The sequence below is a fragment of the Crinia signifera genome, chromosome 12 (genome assembly GCF_055691185.1).
Source record: "Crinia signifera chromosome 12, ASM5569118v1, whole genome shotgun sequence".
In the NCBI taxonomy this organism is placed as follows: domain Eukaryota; kingdom Metazoa; phylum Chordata; class Amphibia; order Anura; family Myobatrachidae; genus Crinia; species Crinia signifera.
The window spans coordinates 79,526,732-79,553,919 of NC_139228.1; the positions used below are offsets into that span (position 1 = coordinate 79,526,732).

General features: G+C 46.3%; 1 long non-coding RNA gene across 2 annotated transcripts in view; it reads right to left on the bottom strand.

The window, feature by feature from the left end:
* Positions 1–19,520, bottom strand: part of LOC146049827 (uncharacterized) — a 161,184-nt gene extending 141,664 nt beyond the window's left edge. The window contains exons 1-2 of one of the 2 annotated variants that reach the window (XR_014466213.1): positions 19,248–19,517; positions 10,036–10,398 (exon numbers count right to left, since the gene is read on the bottom strand). This is a non-coding gene — a long non-coding RNA (uncharacterized LOC146049827). Of the gene's footprint in view, positions 1–10,035; positions 10,399–19,247 lie in introns of both variants that reach the window. The other variant, XR_014466214.1, reaches the window with a different exon arrangement.
* Between the last annotated feature and the right edge of the window lie 7,668 nt (positions 19,521–27,188).

Consider the following 27,188-nt stretch of genomic DNA (forward strand, 5'->3'; position numbering starts at 1 on the left):
GCAAGAGGCTGGGCCAGAACCTGAGGACGGGGCCGAATCCACGGATGGTGAGAACACGGACAATTCATTGTGTGAATCCTCATCTTATCACTCCACTGCTAGTAGCGGGGATGAGGGTCAGTCTGGGCGCCCGCGCAAGCTTGCAAAGTTGGTTGCGCGAGCCGTGGCTAGGAGGGTCAAAGGCACAAAGCGCAAACAAAGGGACGCGCCACCCCCCCCCCCCCGTTACAGATACGGCTGGGGATAAGGTCCACTGCTCCAATACAGCCATAGCCAGGGGGCTCCGTAGGGGAGTTAAAGAGAGGATTAAGAAGGGGAAGTTTGTGGATTTCTTCACTTTGACGGCCGATATGAAAAAGGAATTCGACAAGGCCAAGAAATCCTCAGCCAACGGGGAGCTCGCATTTAAGAGCTTCCACAATTGGCTCAGGGGTTTCCTCATCTTTTCCTCGTGCTACCTGAGCACCAGGCCAGATGAGCACTTGAATGTTCTCCGCTACCTATTTTTGGTAAACGAGACATTCATCAGCTACAGGAACGGGGCATGGCGGGACTATGACGAGAAGTTTCGTAGGGCTCACGAGGGGTCCACAAACATGCCCATGGGGTGCAAGCATGTAGAAATATGGCTGGAGGTCATTGGGAAAGGTCAGCCATCCACTGAGCAAGCAGGCAGGAAGCCCTTTCTCGGGGGGAAACCCGGGGCGAAGGTAGATGTTTTGCCTTTAACGACGGCAAATGTGAGAGAGGGGCAAAGTGCCGCTACAGGCACGAGTGCCGTTGGTGCGGGGCAGGACACTCAGGAAAGGCCTGCAAGTCTGGAAGGGCCCAGGAGCAGGGTGAGGCAGGGCCTAGCAACAAGTAAGGCACACTCCCTCATAGTCCTGGACGAGTTAGCTCGCCGCCTAGCCTCTTACCCCGATAGGGAGGCGGCACAGTTCTTATTTAATGGTTTTAAGTTTGGTTTTCAGTTACCCATACCCGAGTCAGTCTTAGTGAGATCACATAAAAACCTCAAATCGGCAAGGGATTTTCCAGGGGTCGTGAGGCAGAAAGTGTATGCAGAGATAGAACTGGGAAGGATGGCAGGCCCCTTTGCGGCCGAACCCTTGCCCAGCATGTGCTTCTCCCCTTTAGGCGTAGTCCCTAAGAAGACGCCAGGGAAGTACAGGTTGATACAACACTTGTCTTACCCCCCCGGAAGGTCGATCAACGACGCCATACCGGAATCACAGTGTAGTGTGCATTACCAGCTCTTCGATGAAGTTCTGGAGATAGTGAAGGGTTTCGGTCATGGGGCACTAATGGCGAAACTGGACATAGAGTCCGCTTTCCGGCTGCTCCCCTTGCACCCCAAGTCATTCCGCTTTATGGGTTTCAGGTTAGAAGGGGGCATATATATAGACAAATGCCTGCCCATGGGATGCTCGGTCTCCTGTTCCTACTTTGAGAGATTCAGCACCTTCCTGCATTGGTGCATACAGGAGGGTGCGAGCTGCAAAGGGGTGGCTCATTATTTGGATGATTTCCTTTTTGTGGGACCAGGAGATGACGACACATGTATGCGCATTCTGGAAAGGGCCAAAGACATATTGACGGCCATGGGGGTTCCCATAGCAGCTGACAAAACAGAGGGTCCCACCAGGGGATATCATATTTGGGTATCGAAATAGACTCTGAGGGTGGATGTTGCAGGCTGCCGGAGGATAAGGTGACAAAGCTGCAGGCGCTGATCGAGGAGTGCCGGCGGAAGGGGAGGGTTCGGTTGCGACTGATTCAGTCGCTGCTGGGATCTTTCAATTTCGCTTGCCGCATCATGCCTATGGGGAGGGTGTTCTGCAGGAAACTGGAGAGGGCCACAGCGGGGGCGAGAGACCCACACCATACAGTCAGGCTAGGGCAGGAGATAAAGGGTGACCTAGCGGTCTGGTCCATTTTCCTGGAGCAGTTTAACAGGGAGCTGCTGTGGCCGGCGGACACAGCCTCCAGTGTGGAGCTACAGCTCTACACGGACGCTGCGGGATCTACGGGATTTGGGGCCTACTTGCAAGGAGAATGGTGCTGCGCGCCGTGGCCACAGTCATGGATCGACCGTGGTTTCACGGTCAATCTGTTACTGCTGGAGCTCTTTCCCATAATTGTAGCGGTCGAGTTGTGGGCCAGCCATTTAGCGGACAGGAACATAGTGTTCTGGTGCGACAACATGGGAGTTGTTCATGCGATTAACAACCAGAGGGCCACATCGCCAGAAGCATTGCGCTTGCTAAGACACCTAGTCTTACATTGTCTGCAGCACAATATCCACTTTAGGGCCCGTCACGTCCCGGGTGTCGATAACAGCATAGCAGACGCACTCTCGAGGTTCCAGTTCGAGAGATTTCGCGAGCTGGCTCCAGAGGCTGCTATCACGGGGCTCAGATGTCCCCCTCCTGTATGGCAGGTCATAGAGTCGGCATGAAGTCACTGGCCCTGCTATCTTTGGCACCGTCCACACGTAGAGCTTATGGGGCGGCTTGGAGGGATTGGTCAGCCTTTCAGGTTTCACCGGAGGCAGAGGGTAAGTCGGTCGAGGACCGGTTACTAGCCTTCGTCTGGGAGCATTATAAAAACGGCAGGTCAAAGTCGGCTATGGCGGCGGCTTTGGCTGGGATAGCTTTCCATTCCAAGTTGCTAGGTGAGCCAGATCCTACCAGGTCTTTTGTACTGTCCAAAGCTCTAAAGGGGTGGGCTAGGGCACAGCCAGGGGTTCCAGACTCACGTCGCCCTGTGGATGAGGGCATGCTGGGGGACCTTATGCAGTGTCTGAATGGAGTGGCAGAGAATAGATATGAGGTGGCGCTCTTCAAGGTGGCTTTTTCCTTTGCATTTTTTGGGGCCTTTAGGGTAAGCGAGTTAGTGGCAGCTAACAAGCAAGCGCTTTCTGGGCTCCTCAAAGAAGATGTAGTTTTCCGTGAGGGGAAGATACTCTGCAAGATAGGGAGGTCTAAGACAGACCAAGCGGGTAAGGGCGCCTGGATTACATTGAGAGCGCACTGCAATAAGGCGATATGTCCTGTATCCCTGGCTGAGGAGTATGTCTCGGGCGGACCAGGCACCGCGGCACAGTTCCTGGCACACAAAGAGGTGGGGCCACTTACCCGATTCCAGTTTGCGGCTGTGTTTCGGAGGTGTGTCGCGGCATTGGGTCTCCCCGAGCGAGAGTATGGAACGCATTCGTTCAGAATCGGAGCGGCAACTTGTGCAGCCGCAGCGGGGCTTCCACCATCCTCAGTTCAAGTGGAAGTCAGCCGCTTATAAGAAATATATAAGGTTAGATAAGTTGTAGATAGCGCCTGTTGCGCTGACCCGAAAACATACTGTTTACAATCGGTTTTGGAACTTTAGCGTTCCGGAATCGACGGTGTGAAGGGAATTTTTTTACTTTTTCCTCTGCAGGGGACTTAATTACAATTGGCTTCCCCCAACAGTCCACCAGAGGTTTTTTAAGATTTTTCCCCTTCACTCGGGTCTATAGTCAATGCATTCCAGTTGTGTCTTACAGTATAATGTTATATGCTAAACTTAGGTTTTCTCTTTTTCAGCCCCTCCCCCTTCCTCACGGACTCTGGGCAGGGTTTGGTTAGTGGGGCACTCATACATATATTGGGCTGCTAGGCACCCATTGGCAGCCGCGGCCCCGGTGCTGTCTCAGGCACGGGAGGTGCACTGGCTGGGCATTAGGGGTTTTCAGTGGTATGGCCTGTGGGACCTGCTAGTCTCCAAAGCTAGGAGATTAGGCATACCTGATGTTTTAGTAATACACCTGGGAGGCAATGACCTGGTCAAGCGGACAGGCATCGCATTAACCATACAAATCGAGAAGGACATGGCGAGGATACAGGAGCGTTGGCCAGGTGTATTACTGGTGTGGTCAGACATAGTGCCCCGTTTCACATGGCGGGGGTGTCGGAGCATAGAGGCTGTTGAGAAGGCCAGAAAGAAAGTGAACCACGCAGTGTCCAGATACATAGTGGCGAAGGGTGGTAAAGCAGTCAGGCATCCCACCATTGTGAAAACCAACCCCAAGTTGTATAGGCCGGACGGGGTTCACCTATCGGACCCCGGTATGGCCATTTTTCTGCAGGACATTCTCGCTAGTTTAGTGTAGTTAGGGCGTAGGTTGTTGTTTTAGGGTGGCGGGCCTTGTGGCACAGTTTAACCCGGCGGGGTAAGAGTGCCAAGGCAGTGGCGGTTGAGCGCTCTCGACCAGCACTCAAGTGTGGTGTCAGGTGGTCTCCGTGGGGTATGGCCCGCCCCTCTGCCAAGAAGGTAGGCGAGTCCCGACTCAACGCGGTGGGGCGCTGGACACTTCCTGGAAGTGACCGCGTCTGGCCCTAGGAGGGGCGTGGCATGCCGCTGCGGAGCGGGCTGTACACACAAGTTATTTGAGTGATGCCAGCGAGTGGGGCGACCTGGTCGCCGCCATGAGGGGCATCTGCGTTTTTTGAGGGTGCTGGTCTCAAGTGCTTCTTCTTGCCATCCCTAAACAATTTAGGGTCATACCATCTTTAAATAAATATCCTAGATGACCTTTAAACTTACGCAGTTGGTGTCCGTGTCTTATTTATTAGTTAAGGTGTCAGTGTGAGTTATTGCTAGGCTTAAGTGTTAAGTAATAGATAGAAGATAAAACAGCATAATTCTCTAGGCGCCTTAAAGGAATCATACATATAGATAATAAACATACCATAATAACAAAGGTAGAAAACAATCGGAGATCATGAATAATTGTATATAAGGTAGAAGTTCTTCTGCTGTTAGCTGATTTCTTTATTCTTTCTGTGCATTTAAATGGAAAGTCTGAGCTGTATGAATCAGATATATACAGTACGGCCTTATTTTAGTTTGTTCGCTCCCTGCGCGTTCGCAAGGGGGAGCGATGTTTCCCTTCTGTGCACGTGCATACGCTGGGTGTGAACGGGCACGGCATCCTGTTCACACCTACCAGTGCGGGTGGGGGGGAGGGCGTGCCCATGGGCGACTGTTTGGCGCGCACCTTCCAAATCATTCGATGGTCGCTGACCATCGAATGATTTGGCCCCTGCACCCAAAGATGTGGGTGGATGTTAATGTTAACATCCCTTCGCAGCCATGCGGGGAGGGGGTGGGTGGCTGTGCGAGTGGCCGGTGGCGTTTAATCCAAACGCAATGCTGCAAAATTTGCAGTGTTGCGTGTGGACCAGAATAAGGAACATAATCTCAGTAGTAAGGGGCATGCTCCCGGGGAAATAAAAGCCCGTTTTCTTAGCGATCTGATTTAAAACTTAAGCACGGATTGCACCGTGTGTATGCCCCTGAGCAAGGGACCACAAGTCGCCATTGCTGGCTGAGATCTTGAGTACATGTAGTCAAAATGTAGTCAGTTCACTGGTGCTCTAACCAGGGAACACTGGTTATCACAGATTGCCCATACACACATCACTATGTGCAGGGGCGGATCCAGGAGAAATTGACAGGGAGGACACCATTATCGGGGAGAGGATGGGATAGGATGGGCGGGGGAGGGGGGGGTGATAGTGGTGCCAGTCTGCCCGCTCAGAGTGCAGAGAGAGGTAGAGAGAGAGAGAGGGCAGGAATGGGATTATAAATAGGCCCTGGCATTTAAAGTACACAGCCCCACCTTGGTGTCAAAATAGAAGGATGTAGTTCTGCGTGACAAAGGAGGGTGTGGCCACTCAAAAGGGGACGTGTCCTTGCGTGTACCACTTCTACACATTATGTAACAAAATAGTAGACCCCATTATACTTGCCCCCTGCACATGATGCCAAACGGAATGAGCCAAAATTCACATAATGCCACATGAATTGAGGCAAAATTCATAATAAATTGCATAAACAGGTACATTGCACACTGAAGGCACGCGTCAATAAGTCTAATACCCATTACATGTTAAAACATGGTTATTTCCATGTGGGAATACATGCTTGTTGCCCTGGGGTTACATTGCCATGGGGGTTACATAGTCATCGCCATGTGGGAATACATGCCCATTGCCATGGGTGAATACATGCTCATTGCCATGTGGGATTACATGCTCGTTTCCATGTGGGATTACATGATCGTTGCCATGTGGGATTACATGCTCGTTGCCATGGGGGTTACATGGTCATTGCCATGTGGGAATACATGCTCATTGCCAAGGGGGAATATATGCTCCAGGTAAATGGGGGACAGCCACCGCTGGGCAGAAGTGACAGCCATTGACCCCCCCCCCCCCCTGTCATTTCTGACAAAAAATTTTGCAGGAGCACCGCCTGGAAGAATTTTAAGCATTGACAGCCAGGCAGAGAGCCAGGGGCTGCCCAGCTGTATTCCGAGCACTGCACGCCCCGGCTATTTAAAATCTTGTGCTGCCACCTGCCAGGTTTTAGGAGTGGCAGTGGTGTCTACTAGCTGTAGCTATCAATGCTTACAGTTCTTCCCAGCGGCGGCAGTCCCCCCATTACCACGAGCGGCCTTGCATGCCGGGGGGGGGGGCGAGCCCGTGTGGCCCACCTCCCCCTAAATACGACACTGGCTACGTGTGTATGGACGTTCTAGCAAGCCATGTGTGCTGAGCGATCTGACTATCTTACATTGCTAAACGCACCAAGTCGCCCCATAGGAATGAGCCCGAAGAGTGAATGCAAAATAAATTGTAATTTTTCATAATCCATTCTGATGCTATGGACAAAAACCTCTACTTGTACCCTAGTTCACGGCTTAAATGTAATCTGGGTTATCAATGTCATACATACACCATTGGTACCATCATTGCTTTGTTAAGTAGGATGGCACATGTTGGTACAGTATATACAACCATTGCGCTAGATGTTTAATTTATAAAATGAATGTACTTATCTATTCTTATCCACTTCTGCAATATTATAACTGTATTTATTTAATTTATGATCCCTTTCATATTACAGAAAGGATTCCTTAGGGTCCTTCCAATATCATAGCCACGGCGGATATTAGGGCTGCACCGCTGTAATTTCCCAGCCATGGTCTTGACGTTCTCTGCGAGTGCTTTGATTCTAACTTCGTTAGGATGCAATTCATAAATATAAGAAACAGGGTTCTTCTATTAATGACTAAATTAAATGTATTTAGAAAGTGTGGGTGGAAGCCACCTGGGCAGGTAATTTATCTACCCTAATCTTGTTTAAACAAATCACCCTGAGATAAACAAGTAATAATTAATGGTGTGCCTAGTTATTGCTACACAACATATTTCTGAGCGTTTCTCTCCTCCTCTTCGAATGCTATTAAAATGATAAAAAGAAAGATGACCTATTAAATATTTTTTTTTTTTTATCTCCGCCAAATAATTCACCACTTTATCTTTTAATGGCTCAAAAGTTTTGTTTTAATTTCATATTTTCCTATTTACGTACATGTTTCAGAATTAGATTATTCTCTAGCAATCCGGGTTTTTTTATGTTTCTGTTTTTTTTTGTTTTTTTTTTACCTTGATTCACATTTTACAGTAGGACAATCTCCTTATATTTGTTCAATGCGTTTTTAGTTTTCCCATTTTAATTCTCATTTTGTTAGAGAACACACAGACAACGACATGACTCTCCAAGGCAGGCTACTGTATGTAGGACTTCTATAGCAACAGCCATTCCCACAAGAAGTAAGTTCCCATGGTACTAGGATGCCACCAGGTCTTAGGTACTGTATATAATGTATATAAGGGAGTCAATGTAATTACTATGTGAGAATAGACAAAAACAAGTCCAGAGTCCAGCAACTTTAAAACTTAGGTCCAGAAGAGGTGAAATTTCCCAGGACAGGACAAGGCTAGGTGCGGGCAGGGGTTCCAAAGATCAGTGATGATGGCAAAGTGTGACATGGAAAGACAACAACAAACTGCAGCAAAGCATGTGTCTTCTGGCAGACAGACGCTATAACTGGCTGTGAGGCTAAGCCACCTATGCCTTTTTACAGATACAAGAGCCAATCCCTTTTAACCACATAGATAGGCTTTTTTGCAATTAAATATGTAGCAATCAAATGGCTGCACATACAAGCGTGGCAATCCATCTGATTAGTAATACTTGGGGGCAGACTACACCATGGCCACACTGTAGCCTGGCTGCCAGATGCATAGTAACAGCTGGAACCAGAAGGCTGTGCATCAGATGTGACGTTGTGTCCCAGTTGTGTTGCTTTCTGTTACTGCCCACAGTGCAGCCTAGAGCTCCTAATTATAGAGGGCAGCATTAACCCTTTATTGGTGCACACTGGTGCCTGCACAAGTAGTTGGTGATGCAAAAAAAAAAAAAGAATATAAAAAACTTGTGTGTGTGTTCAGGGTCAATCAGTGGAAGTGTGTTAAAATAGGGCTCAGTAGATGCTGTGCCACATAATTTTTTGCTGAACATTAGAGGGGGGGGGGGGGGGGCTCAGGCTATCATGCCATGTGTGGTGGAGGGTGCTGTATGTCCAAGTCATGCTGTGTGTGGGGGGGGGGAGGGGGACATAGGGTATGTGCCATTTGTGGGGCAGGAAGCTGCTGCTTAATGTGCCCCATGTGGGGGGGGAGGTGGCTGCTGTATGTGCCATGCTGGGGGGAGCTTAGGGTATGTTCCATACTGGGGGGGTGGGGGAGCAGAGTAGGAAGCTGCTGTATAATGTGCCATGACAAGACGGCAGCATAGCCAACTGACAGGTCTTACGCTGGGGGGCACAGCACTAAAAAACTCTGATCATGTGCGGAATCTTGGTGTTGTCCTGGATAATGGCCTGACACTTAAACATCAGGTGTCAGCCACAATCAAATCCTCATTCTTTCATCTGAGAAACATAGCCAGAATCAAGCATTTAATTCCCTCAGAAGACCTTCCTAAAGTCATACATGCATTTATATCATCACGACTAGACTACTGCAATGCTCTCTACCTGGGTCTTCCAGCAAAAGAATTGCACCGCTTGCAGCTGGTACAAAATGCAGCCGCCAGACTATTAACTAACCAGCCCCGCTCCTGCCACATAACTCCCATTCTCTACGCCCTTCACTGGCTACCTGTAAAATGGCGAATCGTTTTCAAGATTGGCTTACTCACTTTCAAGGCCCTACATGACCAGGGCCCAAGGTACCTGCAACAGCTGCTGATCCCTTACTGTCCTACTCGATTACTACGATCCACTGAAGAAGGACTACTAACAGTACCCAGAATCTCCCTGAATTCATCTGGGGGTCGAGCTTTCAACTTTGCTGCTCCAACTCTGTGGAACTCTCTTCCTCGCACAGTGCGAGAAGCGCCCACTATAGAATCCTTTAAAAATAGACTAAAGACATACTTATTTACTCAAGCATTTCACTGACATCTACTGATAAGCTTGTTGTGTATTCTGAGCTGTAAAGACAATGTGTGAAGCACTTTGAGTCCTATTGGGAGAAAAGTGCTATATAAATATCATTATTATTATTTATTATGATGGGGGGGAGGAGGCTCATTGGGTATGTGCCATAGCAGGGGTAGGTGAAAGGAGGCTGGTAGATGCACCAATTGCTGGGTATAGATAATGTGCAGTGTTGGGGAAGGAGGATGGGTATAGATTATGTGCAGTGTTGGGGAAGGAGGCTGGGTATAGATTATGTGCAATGTTGGGGAACAAAGCTTGATACAGTATACTGTAGACTGTGCAAGTGTAACAGCACCTCCTACCGTAGTACCATCTGATGGCAATCATAACAAATCAAAGTAGAGAGACTACTGTAATGGTGGATCCCAGCGAAGATGAGATAATATTGTGTAATAATGATGTTAACACTGATGAGGATGAAAAAGGTAACATCTTCCCACTGTAGAGATTATTAACAAAAAACAGTTCAAACTATGTTAAGCTTGTTAGTGAGGACCCAAACAAAGCAAGCACTTCAGCCACAAATGCAGCAGTTCCTTTTGCTGAAGTGCTTGGTTTGTTAAACTGCACATGTTCTTTTTAAAACCCAACATAGAGGTAAATAAGAAGGCCAAAGGACAATTTGATCTCGCATCACTTACCTTTTTTGCCACTGCTGTGGAAATGTTTTATAGATATTCTATAAATTGCTGTGTGGTTGTGCTGCTTTTCTGTTGCTTAGTAACCAGCCCTTTGCTGCAACATTGGGCCAATTGATGAAAACAATATTATGAGCTATGATGTGTCCAAAATTGACTGGATATTAATACCGCAGAAATAAAAACAGGCCAAATTACATGATTAATTGTTTTTAGTATTAAAAAAACAATCCAAAAAAACACACGAGGTTGGTGTTTCAAAATTAGAACCAAAATACCAAAATAATACAGATCCAAAACCTCGGGTCGGCGCATATCTGGATATGCTAGCTGTCCCACCCAACTCTGTCCACTTCTTTCTTCCTCCTGTAAAAAACAGATACATTTTGTGTATAATTTTAGGTAATGTTTCAAAATGTCCAATCAACAGATACTCATTTATGGAGAGAAAGGGATTGGGAGACCCGCACCATAAGTTTAGTGGTAATAGTTTGTATTGTTTTGTGGGTGGAAGAACTGTCAGCCTGCCAGGAGTTTTATCCAAATACAATTCCTGACCTGCTAGGGTGCAGCCCCCTGATTTAATATTAACACATTGGAAACAAAGAGAAAGAAAAGAAATCAGTTTGGACGGGACGCACTCCTCACCCACAATGTCTATTGTGAGTGATAAAACTTGTTGTATATGATAAATGGTGAGCAAACCAATCAGCTCCCAACTACCATTTCTCAGACACATGAAAGTTAGGAGCTCTTATACACACCGCATTATCTATGCAGGCTCAGTGCCGCGGTAGCTCCTGCATCTGCATAGTACATGGGGATTACTCATTCCCATACTCATGCCCATAGAAGCAACGCATGCATTTTAAAGGTAGAAGTCCCTTTAAACCCTGGCTCAGCAGGTCCCAAAGTGTTGCATTTGTGGAAGGATGATCTAATGGCAAGTCCAATGGGCAGACTCGGCGTGCTGAATCTCTAAGTAGTCTGCACTGTTCTAGCTGCATAAGGGAGGCCACTTCCATGTTAACGTATTTGACTACAATGTTACTACAGATGGTGTAATGCTAGTGTAATGTCAGGCATCTGAATACATTTGTCCATATAGTGTATTTATATTAAACTTCATCTTGTGTGCACTCTTATGGCCACCATACTCTATTATGCGACTTCTCCCCTCGAATAAGTCGCATCAAATCCCCTTTGAGCCACCCGGGACTTTCCCGGGTGGCAGGATCACATACAATAATTTGCATATGGTACTCGTGTATGTGACATCTTGCATTCCATCCCATTGCCTGCCGCCCGGAGGGGTTACAACTCCGAGATCTTACGTGCAGTAAGTATGATCTCCGGCTCCGATCCCATGCACAAGGAACCATGCATCAAATTGTCACACGTGCAAGTTGGGCCGATTTAATCCGATTTATTGGCCCGATCTGAGCCAGATGAAATTGGGCCCAGTATAAAGGTTATTCCATATCAGGCCAATCAGACTGATGGTCGGAACGACTATCCTTCATCCCAGACCTACCCTGATTGGCCATACATATCAGACAATTTAATTAACAATGTAATGTTATGTTCCACCATTTTTAATATGTTCAGCGCTAAATGCAGCATCATTCAGTTGACCGTGCAGCATGGCGAATGGAACCGGAGGGAGCGCGCAAGTGAGTGTACACAAAAGACTATATGCAATGATTTATCATTCTGATGTGGCAATCCCACCCTTAGCGGAGGTTTATCAAATCTCACTACTTCATACCTCTCCCCCAATATCTCATAAAGTATCCCGCCGATTGTTATCCCCCCAGATATTATATCCCTGCTTTGCAAAGCTTGAAGTTGTTACCGTAAATGGCAACTATTAATACTTTATACTATTTTATAGTTTCATGAATTGTAACAAGTAATAGAAATCTTAAAAGTTTGAATATCATATTTAATACGCAGAATATTTCACATTTCAGTGCATTTTTTCATTACTTAGTTTAAAATGTGAAGGTTTAAACTGTAGCCTGCGATAATAAAGACGGTGCTGAGGAGGTGTACGGCGTACAGCAGGAGATTCTCCTCCACTGAACGATTCATTTCGTCTCCTTCATTTGTATCGGTTCCTACCTACATATCTCACGTAGCAGCAATAGAAGATGTAGCTGTATCGGTCTGCAAGAGGGAGGGAAATGCCTGTCTCTGAAAATTCATGCGAGCATTCGTTCATAGCGCAGGACATTAAATGTTTGTTCCAGCACATTGCTGTTTTATGGCTGTGCTGCGCACTGCAATTAATATGCCTGATGCAAATTGAAAACTGAGACGCAATCCATCCTTCTCTTTCAGAGCTCAAGATGCCATTTTAACTGCCAAGCTACAGGGTACGGCGGCCATTCTTTTAACTTGAATGCTTGTTAGCTTAAAACTGCATATGTAAATGGGTTTTGTGCTGAAGTATGTCAGAATTTTTACCACCCCCAGTGGTAATCCATGGATTATGCTGCGGCGCTTTCAATTTCTAATGTTATAGATGGGAAAATAAAAATTCAAAAATTTAAAAAAATCAGACAGCGGATAGATGAAGTGATAAAGCGGTTGGTGATAATGCAGCATCCAATCAGCTCCTAAGTGTTATTATTCAAACCCAGCCTGTAACTTAACAGGTAGGAACAGATTGGCTGGTTTGTTATCACCGGACACTTTATGAATACGCCGGGCTTAATGAATTTGCCCCAGAATTAGAAAAAAAAAACAATATACGGTTGTGGTTCAAAAAGTTTGGTTTAAATACCTCTCACATTTGGAATGTTTTCTGATTCTTTCTCATTTCTGCTACTGAAATCCATTGCAAATTTGTTGAGGTGTTTGGTGATAACGTCTTGCCACAGACACAGGTTTGGTGCACTGCCTTTGATAATGACAGGACAGATGTGAGTTGTAATGTCATTCAGTGTTGGAGACTATTGTAAGGTAATTAGGTTTTGTGGAAGCAGAGATAATGGAATGTGTAATAGAAATGTTAAAATCAACTAGTATGATACTAGTCAGGTCAAATGATAGCAAATATATAAGTCATACGGCAGTAATGCTATTGGTAGATCCCTGCAAGATGGTAAATGGATGGTTTTGAGCAAGAATGTTAGTCCACATGTTGATCATAAACAAGAAAAGGTTTCATTAAAGATAAAAGTATAAAGGCAATAGAAGATAAACAACAGTTAATATAATAAAATAGAACCCCCTCCTGGTCAAAATACTGTACAGCACTGTGATGCTCCAGTAACAGAGAGTCAGACTTGGGCATACGCAAACCCTTTTATCAAGCCAAGTAATCAAATTGCACCAGCTGTCTATACAGCCTGACCTTTGGACATGTACTGTTGCTGTGAGTGATGAGACATGCACAATAACACAGACATATCACACTCAGTTAAGAGACAGTTTGAAGCATTTAGACATTTAAGAACAGTTTTCAACAAAATGAAAAACTGGATCTAATTGACAAAAAAATGATAGTATCACATGGACGTAGAGGATTTTTGTTGATATAAAAGAAAGTGAAAGAGGAAGGTTCCAGTGTAAGACTGACAAATTGCAGTATGAAGAAATTTACAAGGAATTCACTCTCAGTGGTTCCGTAATTGTGATGAGTCTGAATAAGTTTGAAATGAAAAGATGAATGGATGCGGGTAGTAAAAGAGTTCAAAGTTCACATGAAAGGGAAGGGAGTTTAATGTAAATATGTGGACACGAATGGAGAGATGGAAGCATGAACTGGATAGAACATCTAGGAAAGGAACAAGGAGTGCAGACAGTGGGCGGTATTCAATGAGCCTGATTCGCCAGGTTTTTATGGTGAATTTGTGCTGTTTGGCGAATTTCTGACTAAAACGGTGAATCACCCTATTCAATGACCAGTTGGCGAATACATTTGAAGGTTTTGGTCACCATGATTCACCGAGCAGCAATCGCTATCTTTTTATGGTGAAGTGGAATGTGAACTTTTAAAATAAAGTGTTCTGTTTTTTACATTTGGTGTCAAAAAATCAGGAATTTTCTTCTGAGGAGGGGCATGCTATTTTTATTCATGTGCTGTAAGCACATGAATATATATTTAATTTTAAAAATAATATTTATTTATTTTTTTTTTTTTTTTTTACACAGCAGCCAGCAGGTGGCGCCAGAGCGGAGCCGCTCATTACATATTCATATATTCACTGCACGATCATTACGATCCTGTGTAGTGAATATACGCTTGCCTGCTGGGACCCCCGGGGGGGCAGCCTGTGCTGCCTGGCACCCGGGGAGCACACCTAACCCCCCACAAAGGTCTGGGCTAGGCAGAGAGACTACCATCTCTCTGCCTGGCACCGTCCTGAGGCTCCCTGCGGCAATCGCCGCAGGAGCTCATATTCGCCTGTCAGGGGCAGCGAGCCCCTGACACGTTGAATACCGGAGCCCGCTGGCTCCGGAACGTGGCGAATGTGCAGCGAATCCTAAACAGGATTCGCTGCACCTCGCAGGGTATTCACATTGAATACCGCCCAGTGACAGTGGTGAGCAGGGTTGCAAGCTGCATGCATGAGAAGGTAAATTCAGTAACTGTATATTGGAATATTGTCAGAGATGTGTTAGTAGGATGTGGTTTAGCTACAGGAGGTAATGAGAATGGAGAGTAAAGGTTGATCCAATTTGTGCAGGGTTGGAGACTACTGCCTCCTGGCTGGGGTATATATAGAGTACCATTCTTAGATTAGACTTTACACAAGGCCAACGATGTTGAAAAACGAGATCAGTGGGTCAATAGAGATGGCAAAAGCGACTACAGCAATGCTCAGTGTGCAGCTGGACATTGGGCAGGGTCTAGGTCGACATGGTCAAATGCTGACACAAACAAAATGTTGACAAAGTCAAAGGGTTGATGTGAAAAAAGTCGACATTAGGTTTCTTTTTTTTTTTAAATGACTTGCCTGAAGCATGGTGAGCACACTGCGCCATGCGAGGGGATACCATACACTACGATGCTACTATACACGGACCATACGTATAGTAGCATCAACATGACATTCCAGCAAGGCTGTAGCTTATCACATCTATATGGTCTATGGGCCTGATTCAGAGTTGTATGCATACATATACGTAGTTACATAGGGCCTTATTTTAGTTCACAAAATCCTTCTTAGATGGACAAAACCATGTGCACTCCAGGTGGGGCAGATGTTACTTGTGCAGAGAGAATTAGATTTGGGTGGGGTTTGTAATGCAAAGTGAGATCTATATTGCAGTGTAAAAATAAAGCAGCCAGTATTTACTCTGCACAGAAACAAAATAAAACACCCAAATCTAATTCTCTCTGCACATTTTACATCTGCCCCCCTGCAGTGCACATGGTTTTGGCCATCTAAGAAGGATTTTGTCAGAAACAGTGACCTAGAATAAGGCCCATAGTTACATAGTAGATAAGGCTGAATAACGACTCACGTCCATCCAGTTCCACCTTGGTGTATTAGCTTCATCCCTTGTTATACGTAGTGTATACTGATATAATTAAGGACAGATTATGATTATTGCTTGTACCCCGGGTGCCGGCTATTGCGGCGGCAGACCGGCCGGTCCACACGGGGGGGGGGGGTGCCGTGCATCGCAGGCCACCGCGTCGTTCCACAGGGGGGGTGCCAGGTTGAGGGGGTTGTCGGGCGGGGGTTGTCGGGTGGGTGATGCGCTAAGTAACTCCAGGGGAAGGGGGGATGCGGCTCCGGAGGTGCGGGGGGGGGGGGGTTGCATTCACCCCCCCCATTCAGGGGGTGACCTGCTTTAAACTGCCGCCCTCTAATGGCTGGCGCCCTAAGCAAATGCTTAGGGCTGCCTAGTGGTGGCGAGGGCCCTGCCTGTATGTTTTATCCCATAGATGTTTGTCCAATCTTATTTTAAATGTATTTATTGTGTCTGCTGACACCACATCTCCAGGAAGAGAGTTCTATAGTTTGGCTGCCCTGACTGTAAAAAATTTTTTTTTTCGAATGGAACGAAATCTTCTTTCCTCTAACCTAAACTCATGACCTTGTGTCCTTGAGTCCTTCCTTACAGTAAAAGGGTGTCTGACAGTTCCTTATATTGGCCCCTGATATATTTGTACATGTTAAGCATGTCCCCCTTAAACGTCTCTTTTCTAGCGTAAACAGTCCTAAATGGTTCAATCTATCTTTATAGCTTAAATTCTCCATTCCCTTAATGAGCTTTGTCGCTCTTTTCTGGACTTTTTACAGTTCTATGATGTATTTTTTATTGTGCAGTGCCAAGAATTGTACTCCATATTCTAGATGTGGTCTAACCAATGCTTTGTACAGTGGCATAATTATTACATTTGAGTTCCTAGTCTCCAACAAAAATATTTATGGATTTGAGCTGTTGTCATTCATCTCTGTTGACATCATTGCACTTTGCACATACCAAAGTACCTTAGCAATGCCACTCACAGTGAGGATTCCTTTGCAAAGTGATTGACAGTCCAGGACGGTTTTGGGGTGGTAACTGGGACTGGCAGCAAAAACACAGACGTTTCACAACCGTTTTTGAGGTGTGTCTCAGCCTACACTTGTGATCCCGCATGCAGAAACATTACCCCAGTGTCACATTTCCCATGGCCAATAGAAGACACCTGTGTCATTTGCATATGGGACCATAGTTACAAATGTATTTGGGGAAAACCAGGGTTGCATAACCTGCCCCTCTCCTTCAAGAAGAAAATGCTCTGTTCCTGGACTTCCCTGGTAATGTATGATTGCCAGCATCTGTGGTGACACCTTCCTTATCAGTTACCTAGCTCCCCACAGGTGCTGGCAATCATACATTATCCATACCTCCCAGCATGCCCCTCTCCAGGAGGACACAATGCTCTGTTCCTGGCCTTCCCTGGTAATGTATGATTGCCAGCATCTGTGGTGACACCTTCCTTATCAGTTACCTAGCTCCCCACAGGTGCTGGCAATCATACATATACCTCCCAGCATGCCCCTCTCCAGGAGGACACAATGCTCTGTTCCTGGCCTTCCCTGGTAATGTATGATTACGCTGTCATTATAGAACACAAACTGGATAATGGCAAAAAAAAATTAGCATTGCATACATTACCAGGGAAGTCCAGGAGCAGAGCATTGTATCCTTCTGAAGAGGGGCATGCTGGGAGGTATGGATAATGCATGATTGCCAGCACCTGTGGGGAGCTAGGTAACTGATAAGAAAGGTGTCACCACAGGTGCTGGCAATCATACATTACCAGGGAAGCCCAGGAGAAGAGCATTGTGTCCTCCTGGAGAGGGGCATGCTGGGAGGTATGGATAATGTATGATTGTCAGCACCTGTGGGGAGCTGGGTAACTGATAAGAAAGGTGTCACCACAGGTGCTGGCAATCATACATTACCAGGGAAGCCCAGGAACAGAGCATTGTGTCCTCCTGGAGAGGGGCATGCTGGGAGGTATGGGTAATGTATGATTGCCAGCACTTGTGGGGAGCTAGGTAACTAATAAGAAAGGTGTCACCACAGGTGCTGGCAATCATACATTACCAGGGAAGCCCAGGAACAGAGCATTGTGTCCTCCTGGAGAGGGGCATGCTGGGAGGTATGGATAATGTATGATTGTCAGCACCTGTGGGGAGCTGGGTAACTGATAAGAAAGGTGTCACCACAGGTGCTGGCAATCATACATTATCAGGGAAGCCCAGGTACAGAGCATTGTGTCCTCCTGGAGAGGGGCATGCTGGGAGGTATGGATAATGTATGATTGCCAGCACCTGTGGTGAGCTAGGTAACTGATACAAAGGTGTCACCACAGGTGCTGGCAATCCTACATTACCAGGGAAGCCCAGGAACAGATCATTGTGTCTTCCTGGAGAGGGGCATGCTGGGAGGTATGGATAATGTATGATTGCCAGCACCTGTGGCGAGCTAGGTAACTGATAAGAACACCTACTTGTGGGTGATTCATTAGCCCGACGTCGGGATCCCGACTGGCCGGACCCAGACAGCATGGTGAGCGCCACGAGGGAAAATAGCAGGTGGCCGTCGGGAACCCGGCTGTCAGTGTTTTGACAGTCGGGATCCTGACGTCGGGTAAATGCGTGCCAGGATCCCGACTGTCGGGACCCGTCCAGCACCCCTTGTGGGTGCGCCACTCATTTGGCTGCAGAATTGTTTAATAACACTTTGAATAAAGGTCATTGGATGTATTTCCCTGTTAAAATTACCAAAGCTGGCAATACTGCTACTTCACCACCTTTTAAAATGTTTTCCAGCTTTGCTAACCTGTAAATGTGGATATAACCAATAAACAGTTAATGACAAACATTTCAAATGAACAGACAAGCCGCTAATTGTAACAGGTGAATATCAAAAGCAAAATGACCTGTTCTCAGCTGCTTGTTATACAGCCACAGTCATTATTTTATTTTTTGTCTTTATTTAAAGGCTACAGCAAGCTGACAAATATCTATACTCCCAGGAGTAATGAATAAGACACAGCTGCCCCCAGGCAGGGAACAAAAGCCCATAGTTGGCCGCAGCACCCAAAAAGAACACACCTGGAATCTCAGTCGCAGGCTCCCCAATAAAGATACATCCTACATAGATTATAGAATTACTCAGTGTTCCAGTCATTCTTAGGGTAACGTTACCACCTCACAATACTTATCATGCCTCTATATAAGGATATGGATTCTAGAATAGGATGAAACTCATTTATAAATCATAATAATATATCTCTGTATTAGAAGACAACATGAATGTTATAGATGTAGTCAGAATTATAGCGATACGGAGACAAGATGCAGTTTCCTCAGCGCCACATGGATGCTACTAAGAATCTGATCCACATTAAAGGCCAGAAAAGGTCACAGCCTGGGGTGCCGCTGATTGTGGGGGTGTGAGGCTTTAATAACCTCCTACTGTCTCTGTACGTTGCCAGGTCAGACCAGAAATCAGACATGCTGCAGCAGGGAAAAAAAAAACATCTTATTGCTAAATAAACAACATAAAATAACACAGGATTTATGAGAGAAACATAATCTGGTTTAGTAGAGGTAGTATTTAAATCAGTATTGCCCAAGGACAGCAGATAAGACAAATGTGAACCTGCGTAGAAATCAATGCAATCTCCTCACATTCTACCCTGACACTGCAAGGTGGGTGGAGGGGGAGAGAAGATATTATGTATTCCTCACCACAGGTCAGTTGCTTAGCGACTGCATCACGGCTAATTGAAAGCGCAGAGGATTACTGACTGCAGGACCACTGGGCCAGGGAGAGGCAGATGTGAAGTCAGATGTAATCTTGCAGAGGGATGAAAGTAAAGACCCCACGTCCTTCTTCTACATCTAACCCTCCTCTCCTGCCAATCGCAGCAATACAAAGAATGCAATGACTTGCCACTGGGTATTAAAGACAGGCTTCTGCACATCAATAAGTCTGTGTGTATGGACTCACCAGCGGCAGAAATAAACAGATCACAGCGGTGTGGCCAGAATTGTCAGGTTTCAGCACCAGTCCATCATTAACATCTGTAGATCAGGTCATGTGACCTCCCCAGTCAGATACATTGGGGCAATGTTTGTCCACTGGATACATTTGTTTCCTGTGCACAAGAATTATTTCCCATATAAAACACAATAAATATTTTGGCTGAACCTGAAAAAATAAAAAAAAATGCAGATGCTGATTGTATGATTATCACTATAACACAAACTGGGTAATGGCCGAGGACATTAGTATTGTATACAAAATAATAACTGATAGCATGTTAATGATGATAATCGGAAAGGGCAAATTGAAAGGAACACACCGCAGTGTAATACCCTGTTCTTACTGCAGGCAGGTGCACAGGTGCACTCATTATTCACTGACACATTTTAAAAGATCCACAGGTGGCGCTAATTATTTCACCTGTGATTCTGTGTGGAGACCTGGAATATGTGCACTGTTGGGGGTCTCTGAGGCTGAGAATCGCTGAGCTAGAGCTACAGTACATATACTATGGCATGATAGGACTGCTACTGGGGATATGCACTGTTGGACTCCATGAATGCTCAGTGGTAGGTGCCCATGCTGAGGGGTGTGGCCAGTCTCCAGAGTGGGAGTGGCAAGCCACCATATAAACTTGGCTAGCCATAGGAGAGGGCATGGTCTGGACCCTTAATAAATACACATAGTAAATATTGTTAATGCAAGCATGATAATGTGACTGATTGATAACAGTAATGCACTGTAGAACATAAACAACTGTCCTGTGCAATTTATTATAATATTAGTATAATGCATAATTAATATTCAGAGTCTGGAACATGATCCCTAGAGGAGAAGGTCAGCCCTTGAACAGTGGGGCCTACTTGGGGTTTTCCACATACCCCTGTGGGCCAGTCCAACCCTGGTGATTGTTAGTATGGTGCGCTCTGCTCCTGTCCCCACAGCCCACAGGCTAAATGTCCCCTTGTGCTTCCCATCCAGCAGTAGGCGGCTCCCCAGCGCTGTTACATTTGAGTGACGGAATGCTCAGCCCGTAAGCAGTTAGCACGCCTTTACTGTGTGTCCACAGAGATGGGCAAAACTGTCACTAAGAAGAGTGATCAATCCGTGAAAAGACCCGGGTCTTTCAGACGGGTCATCGACTCACTTTGAAAAAAGGGGTAATTTGATAATAACAAAGCATAATTTGTTTTACAATCATTTATTGCCATTTTTTTTTTACTTTTTTTTTTAAACAGTGAGCTGAACAAATAAGAACATACATGACCGAGTAAAACACTGATCGATGGCTGGGTGCAGAATCGCCATCGATGGCAACCATGAATGGCGTCTGCTCCGATGGCCATCCCTAGCAGCAGCAGCCTTGTTATTCTTTCATTTGCAGTCGCAGCACTGTACTCAGTCTCCAGAGTTAGTACATCTCAGCTGCCATATTTTAATGATAAACGAAACTGAAAGTAAAAGACGGGTCACCTTTTTGGGATCGGCGGCTCACTCGCTCTTTTATGGGATCCGTCCAAAAGATCCACGTCGTTCGCGAATGACCCCTCTCTAACCCGGCACTGCAGCCTCAGTATAGTGTGTGTCAGAGTGTGACAGTGTTGTGCTATGAGGAGAGAGGACATGGCCATCTCCTGCAGCGTGTCCTGACCCCGGCAGCCATCCCCGCTGGGAACTGATCTGTCACCGCCTCACAGATAGTTCCTGCAGATAGCGTCTGCAGCGCTACCCCCACTGACAGCCTTCATAGACCAGCTATTAGTCTGCACGCTGTGCAAACTTACCTGCTTCAAAAGTATCCTCTACAATGCTCACTGCTGTTTGCAAAATATTGAAATCACTCCTCCCTGCTGTGTCCTCACTGGAATAGAGGACACCCCACGGTGATGTCCCTGCGCTCCCTGTCTGGCGTAGGCTTGGAACGTCTCACAGCGCCTTCCTTTTGTCTCAGGTGGCACCGAGCACACCTGTCCAGCTCTTCTTTCTCATCCTATACTCACTTACTCTCCCTGTCTCATTCAACTGTGACCAGCAGTGGAGGGCTGTGTGGCCTCTGATTGGTGGTGAAGGGCTGTGGTCTCACAGGGAAGGGGTGTGGCCACACAATAGTGCCCCCAATTCATATTTCACCACAGAGTAGCACATCATGCACACAGTGACACTAAAACCACCTACATCTTCACATGGGTGGCGGGAAAAGCTTTTCTTTTGTAATTACTGCGCTGGGCCATGGTCAAGGTGGAACTCAATACTAACTTTCCCACTTTAAACTATATATATATATCTATATATCTATCAGAGAGTGGTTATGACCGGCACTCCCAAATATAATTCGTACTAACCTGGGTACCCTCCTGAATAAAGCCCCTAGACTCCTCCGAATACAGTACCAGCTGTCAGCCAACACTCCAAGGAATACATTTTCTTTGAATCAAGAATAAAATCCAACGTTTCAACTGTTTTATTACAATTTTCCCCAGGGAGCCCCTTTAAGGGTCCTATGTTCTCGCTTATTAATTTTTGTTATTTATGTATTTATAGATTTTGTCCTGAGGAAGGGGGGTCTGTACTGCTTTCACATGCCTGTAAATATTAACAACAGGGGAAAGGTAAGAGCCGAGAGCCCATCCATCTACCACTCCAACCTATGTATTATTACACTGTATATTGGATCCGGACCAGCTGCCAAATATAGGACAATATACTCCAGTGAGACTCTTCCTCTCCTGCTACCGCTACTATGGAGGATACTGCTGCTAGGCATTGCAAGTTGGATTGCAAGGACCATATTCTGGTGTGTTCGCTTCCCTGCGCGTTCGCACAGGGCAGCGATGTTTGCCATCTGTTCATGCGTGTTTGCAGACGCTGGGTGCGAACGGGCGTGGGGCGGTGGCGGATTGACATGCCCATGGCAATGCCCAGTGTTTCATGGGCGTTCCCATGGAAATGAGGCAGTGATGCGGCTGCTGACATCACCAGATATCAGTTGCCCGCCCTGTCCCCTGTACCATACTCATCCACAGAGAGATTTATTGGAGACTGTGCTTACTTTATGTGGACTACTGGCGGTATATACATAGGAACGGATCCTTACCCTCCAGCTTAAATCATTTGTCATACAGTAGGTGACTGTGTTTTTATATGTGCTTTTTCTATGTATATTATTTAACATTTTATTCAATTTACTGTAATTCCTCATTGGCATTTTAACGCTACTTTTATTATTTTTATTTTTCTGACACACTCCCTCCCTTTAACTAGCTGCTTGGTGAGCCGCCCCTTGCCAGCGCTCTGGTAGCACGTCCTTTATTTTAACGGGATGAAGTTGAAATCCAGGCAGTTGGAATCCCAGCAGTCAAAATCCCGACGCCGGAATCCCGACTGCCAAAATCCTGACCGCCAAAATCCCGACCGCCAAAATACTGGCACTTTGTCCCCCTATGGGTATCCACGACACCCGTAGAGGGAGAATAAATGAGTGTGCCCACTGTGTGGCGAGCACAGTGAGCCCGCAAGGGGGGGGGGGGCGATCAACAACACCAGCACCACCCCCCCCTTGTCGGGATTTCGGCGGTCGGGATTCCGGCGTCGGGATTTTGACCGCCGGGATTTGGTACCAATCCCCTTTTAACAGTGGAAAGATGAAGGGACTTTTTTTAAAAAAAACTGTCTCCGCAGGAAAAAGCCGCTTTCCGGAAGTGATTCTTTGGTCAATGAGGCGTGATAAATGCCCCAGAAATGTCCATTGAACTCGATGTGAGTTCGATACCTAATTATTACTGGTCATATTTCTTCATGATGAACAGGCTCCTAAATGAACAAACAAACTGATATTTTCTAATTAACTTTATGTGGGGAGAATAATGACTGTAAATGATTTCTAGAATCTGATTACTGTTAATACAATAATTAGACATTACATAGATACAGTGTCACAGACCCTAGGAAAGACAACTTATCAAAGAACATTGACAGATGAAGGTGATTGAATTATTGGAAAACTATTTATTTACTGGCTGGACTTAAAGGGTTAATGTTACCTGTAAGGATAATCGGGACGGGAATTAGCTTCCCACCTGGTTACCTTGGAATATCCGTAAAGGACAGAAAAAAATTATGATTTTTGTTTTTCACGGTGGCGGCTCATTGTCTCTCGGCATCGGTCTACGCAGGTGTCTGACAATAATGTTTTGTGTCTCACTTTTTTTTTTCAGGAGGCACGCGTCTTAAATCCTGGCAAATTCCCCCAATTTTCTTTCTCCCACAGGACAATGAGAGTGAAGGGTAATTGATATTTTAGTGCTACTTAAACACTAACATTGTTCATTCTCAGCAGCTTCACAGGATTAAATAGCGTTACTATTCAGATTGCAGGGTATTGTATTTAATAATCAGTAATCAAGGCGAGAGATAATTAGGGAAAGAATGACAGTTCTGTTGCTTCCAAGGTGAGAAAGGACCAGCTCCTGCAGAATTAGCAGTAGGAAAGTGAGGGGGAATATATATATATATATATATATATATATATATATATATATATATATATATATATATATATGACTTTTGCACTATGTGGCGGAAGATGCATGGCATGACTTAAGCCTAGCGCACATCAGGACGATATGTTGCTGGACGATATGCCAACTGATGGATTGACATATCCTTTTGCCTGTACATACTAAAACAATGTAATGAACCAGTGGAGGAACTTGTGAATGGGTGAAAAAATATAATTTGGGTCGTTCTCCTCCACTCTAACCCATGTTCACAATAAGCCTCACAGCAATAGGGCCCTTAGAGCCCCTGTGCAATGCACCTGCTGCAACGTAATAATTCCTCGTTCTGTGTTTCATTAAACGACACTGGGTCACATGTGCTGTCTTCCGATTGGCTGTGATGCGCAGCCAACCAGAGAACATCCCCTGCGATCAGCGGAGTGCACAATCGGATTTGCATGCTAGAATATATGTACCATACTTTAGGTTCTTCTGATGGATGTAGATCATTAGATTGACCACATGTAGGTCGGCAGGCCTTAGCTTAACACATTAAAAAGGTCAACATGGCTTTAGGTCGACAGGGTCATTCGGCTGACACAAGCATTAGGTTGACATTGGGAAGGTCAAAAGGGTCAAGATGAGGTTTGTCACTTTTTTCTCTGGAATGACGACATAGACACCGTATCGGTGCACCACGTTCCCTCACTGCGCTCGGCACACTATGCTATTCTCCCTCCTCGCCGTAGTAGATGGTGGGGCATGAAATATCACCTGTTGGCACGCCTCAAAACAGTGAAAAAACCCATGTCAACCTTTTGATTGCTGACCTTCCCAATGTCAACCTAATGCTTGTGTCGACCTAATGACCCTGTCAACCTAAAGAAACATCAAACTTTTTCATGCTTCAACCTAAGACATGTCAACATTTTCAATGTCGACCTAGTGACCGTATTCCCTTCTGATTTGGCTGCGAACTACATATCGATGTAGTGTGTATCCACCACCCCGGCCGACTCACATATTTACTTACATGTGCGGCTGCTGCCGGGAGCCTGGTGGGTGGGCTGTTTCTCCAGGAGCCAGGCAGCACACAAGAGAATGGGACGAGCGGGTGCTCAGACGCTGTCCGGCATTATACTGCGCATGCACCGATTCCGCCGATTCTGATCCTGTGATTGGCCACCCTAGCAGCAGCCTGTCCGAGTGTCTTACTTGCTGGATAGTGGGCCGCCGGCGCACAGCCCACAGCCCCAGCAAATTTGTTTTTTTAAACAGATGCTCTCCAGTTGACCACGCCCCTACAACTGACCACTCTCCTTTTTAACTAGGGCCTGGCGACGCTTTCAGAGGCCCTGCATGGCAAACCAGGCTATTTGGCAGGATCTGCGGATAGGTGGATGTGAACATATCTGTAAAGAATGAAGGAATGTCTCCCAGGCAATTGAGGAAAGTACCAATATGTAGGAAGAGGATGAGAGGTGAGGAGACTTGGGGGAAGACAAAGATCTCAGTTTTGCATGCAGCGCCAGTGATCACGGAACTGAGCGATTATCAGCCAACTTGGCACTGGCCACTAGCGCACTGAACATGTGTCACTGTACCTTTGTAATTCACCGGCAGTGAGACCTTAATGGAGGGTGATTGACAGGAAGTGACAGTCCAGTCAGTGTGACAATAGGCTTACTTGAGGAGTCAATGTTGTTAAATTATAGTGCTGGGTATAGGTACGCAGCTGCTGAGGACATTGCAATAGGCTATCTTCTTTTCAGCCATACCTCGCGCTTTTCACATGACCATCCCATTTTTTTGGAATGGGCCCACGTCCTGCCCGAGTAGGCAGTGTCCCATTGGTGGAGGGGGGCATTTGGGAGTCCCCCCTGCCAAGTGAGGAATAGAAAGTCTATTAAAAAAGGATGGGCTGGGGGCATAGGCAGCAGCTTACACAGTGCTGGCCATGCCTCTGTATTGATGGAAAATGAGGGTGTGGCCTAGGGATGTGGCATCCCCATAAAGCCACGCCCCTATTACATAGGCCATGCCCCCTTTCCGGGCTACGCTATGCTATGACTGGGAGGTATGCAGTCTGCATGACAAACATGTAACATTGGCCCTTATTCTAGTTGACTCGGACAGATGCGTATTTTCGGACGGCCACGAGTGTTCTTAGCCCCGCCTTCCGTACGGATCGCTCACAATGTCCGAATGCGGTAAAATGCCGAGCGAACGGACTGCGAATGGATGTTTCGTGTGAACACCTCCCCCATCTGTGGGAACCTCCCCTATCCTCCGATAATCGCCGCCCATCGAATGATGGACTGAGCGGTCAGACAGCTCTGAGTGCTCCAGACCACTCGCAAATGCAGGGATATGGGCGGCTAGCAGGCATCCGGCTATGTCACCTTTACGCCCCCCCCCCCCACACACGTGCATCACGGCCGCATTACCGTATGTACGCCCAGCTTTTCATGGGAACGTCTATGAAACGTGGGGGGTATGCATAGGGTAATGAGCCCAAAAAGCCCTTCACGCCCCTCTCCACCCCCTGTTCGGATTGTTCAGACCGATCGTTTCCTGTACGGAATTCACGCCATATTCGGACGTGCGCGGCATTCGCACATGCGCAGAAACGCCTCCGCACATGCGCAAACACAAAACATCAACCGTCTGACCGAACACGCAGCCATCCGACTCAATCAGAATAAGGGCCATTGTCATTCCATGACAGTAACATAGGATATTCTGATGTTCCACAAACTACTGAAATGCTTCACATCACCTTAACCAAAAGCTGACTTTTGTGGTTTCTTTAGAAGTGATTAATGTTTCCCCACTATACTGTAATTGTACTGCCACCTTTTACTGATTGGAAAGGGGGAAGTTATTTCCACATCTGTTCTGCAAAGTCCAATAATATAATCACTGTCAATAAAGTACTGTACACACCACCAAGCAGTGGAGAGTATAGGGCCACAGTCCTCCATTCCTTAATATACTCCATAACCATAATAGGTTGGGTCACACTACCAGCCAAATACCCCTGAAGACGCATACTAACATTGCCAATAATCAATCACCAAGGACATACCTGCTTATCATCAGCAAATCTAGAATGTTGGCAATGGGTGTGCTCCAAATTTCGAATTT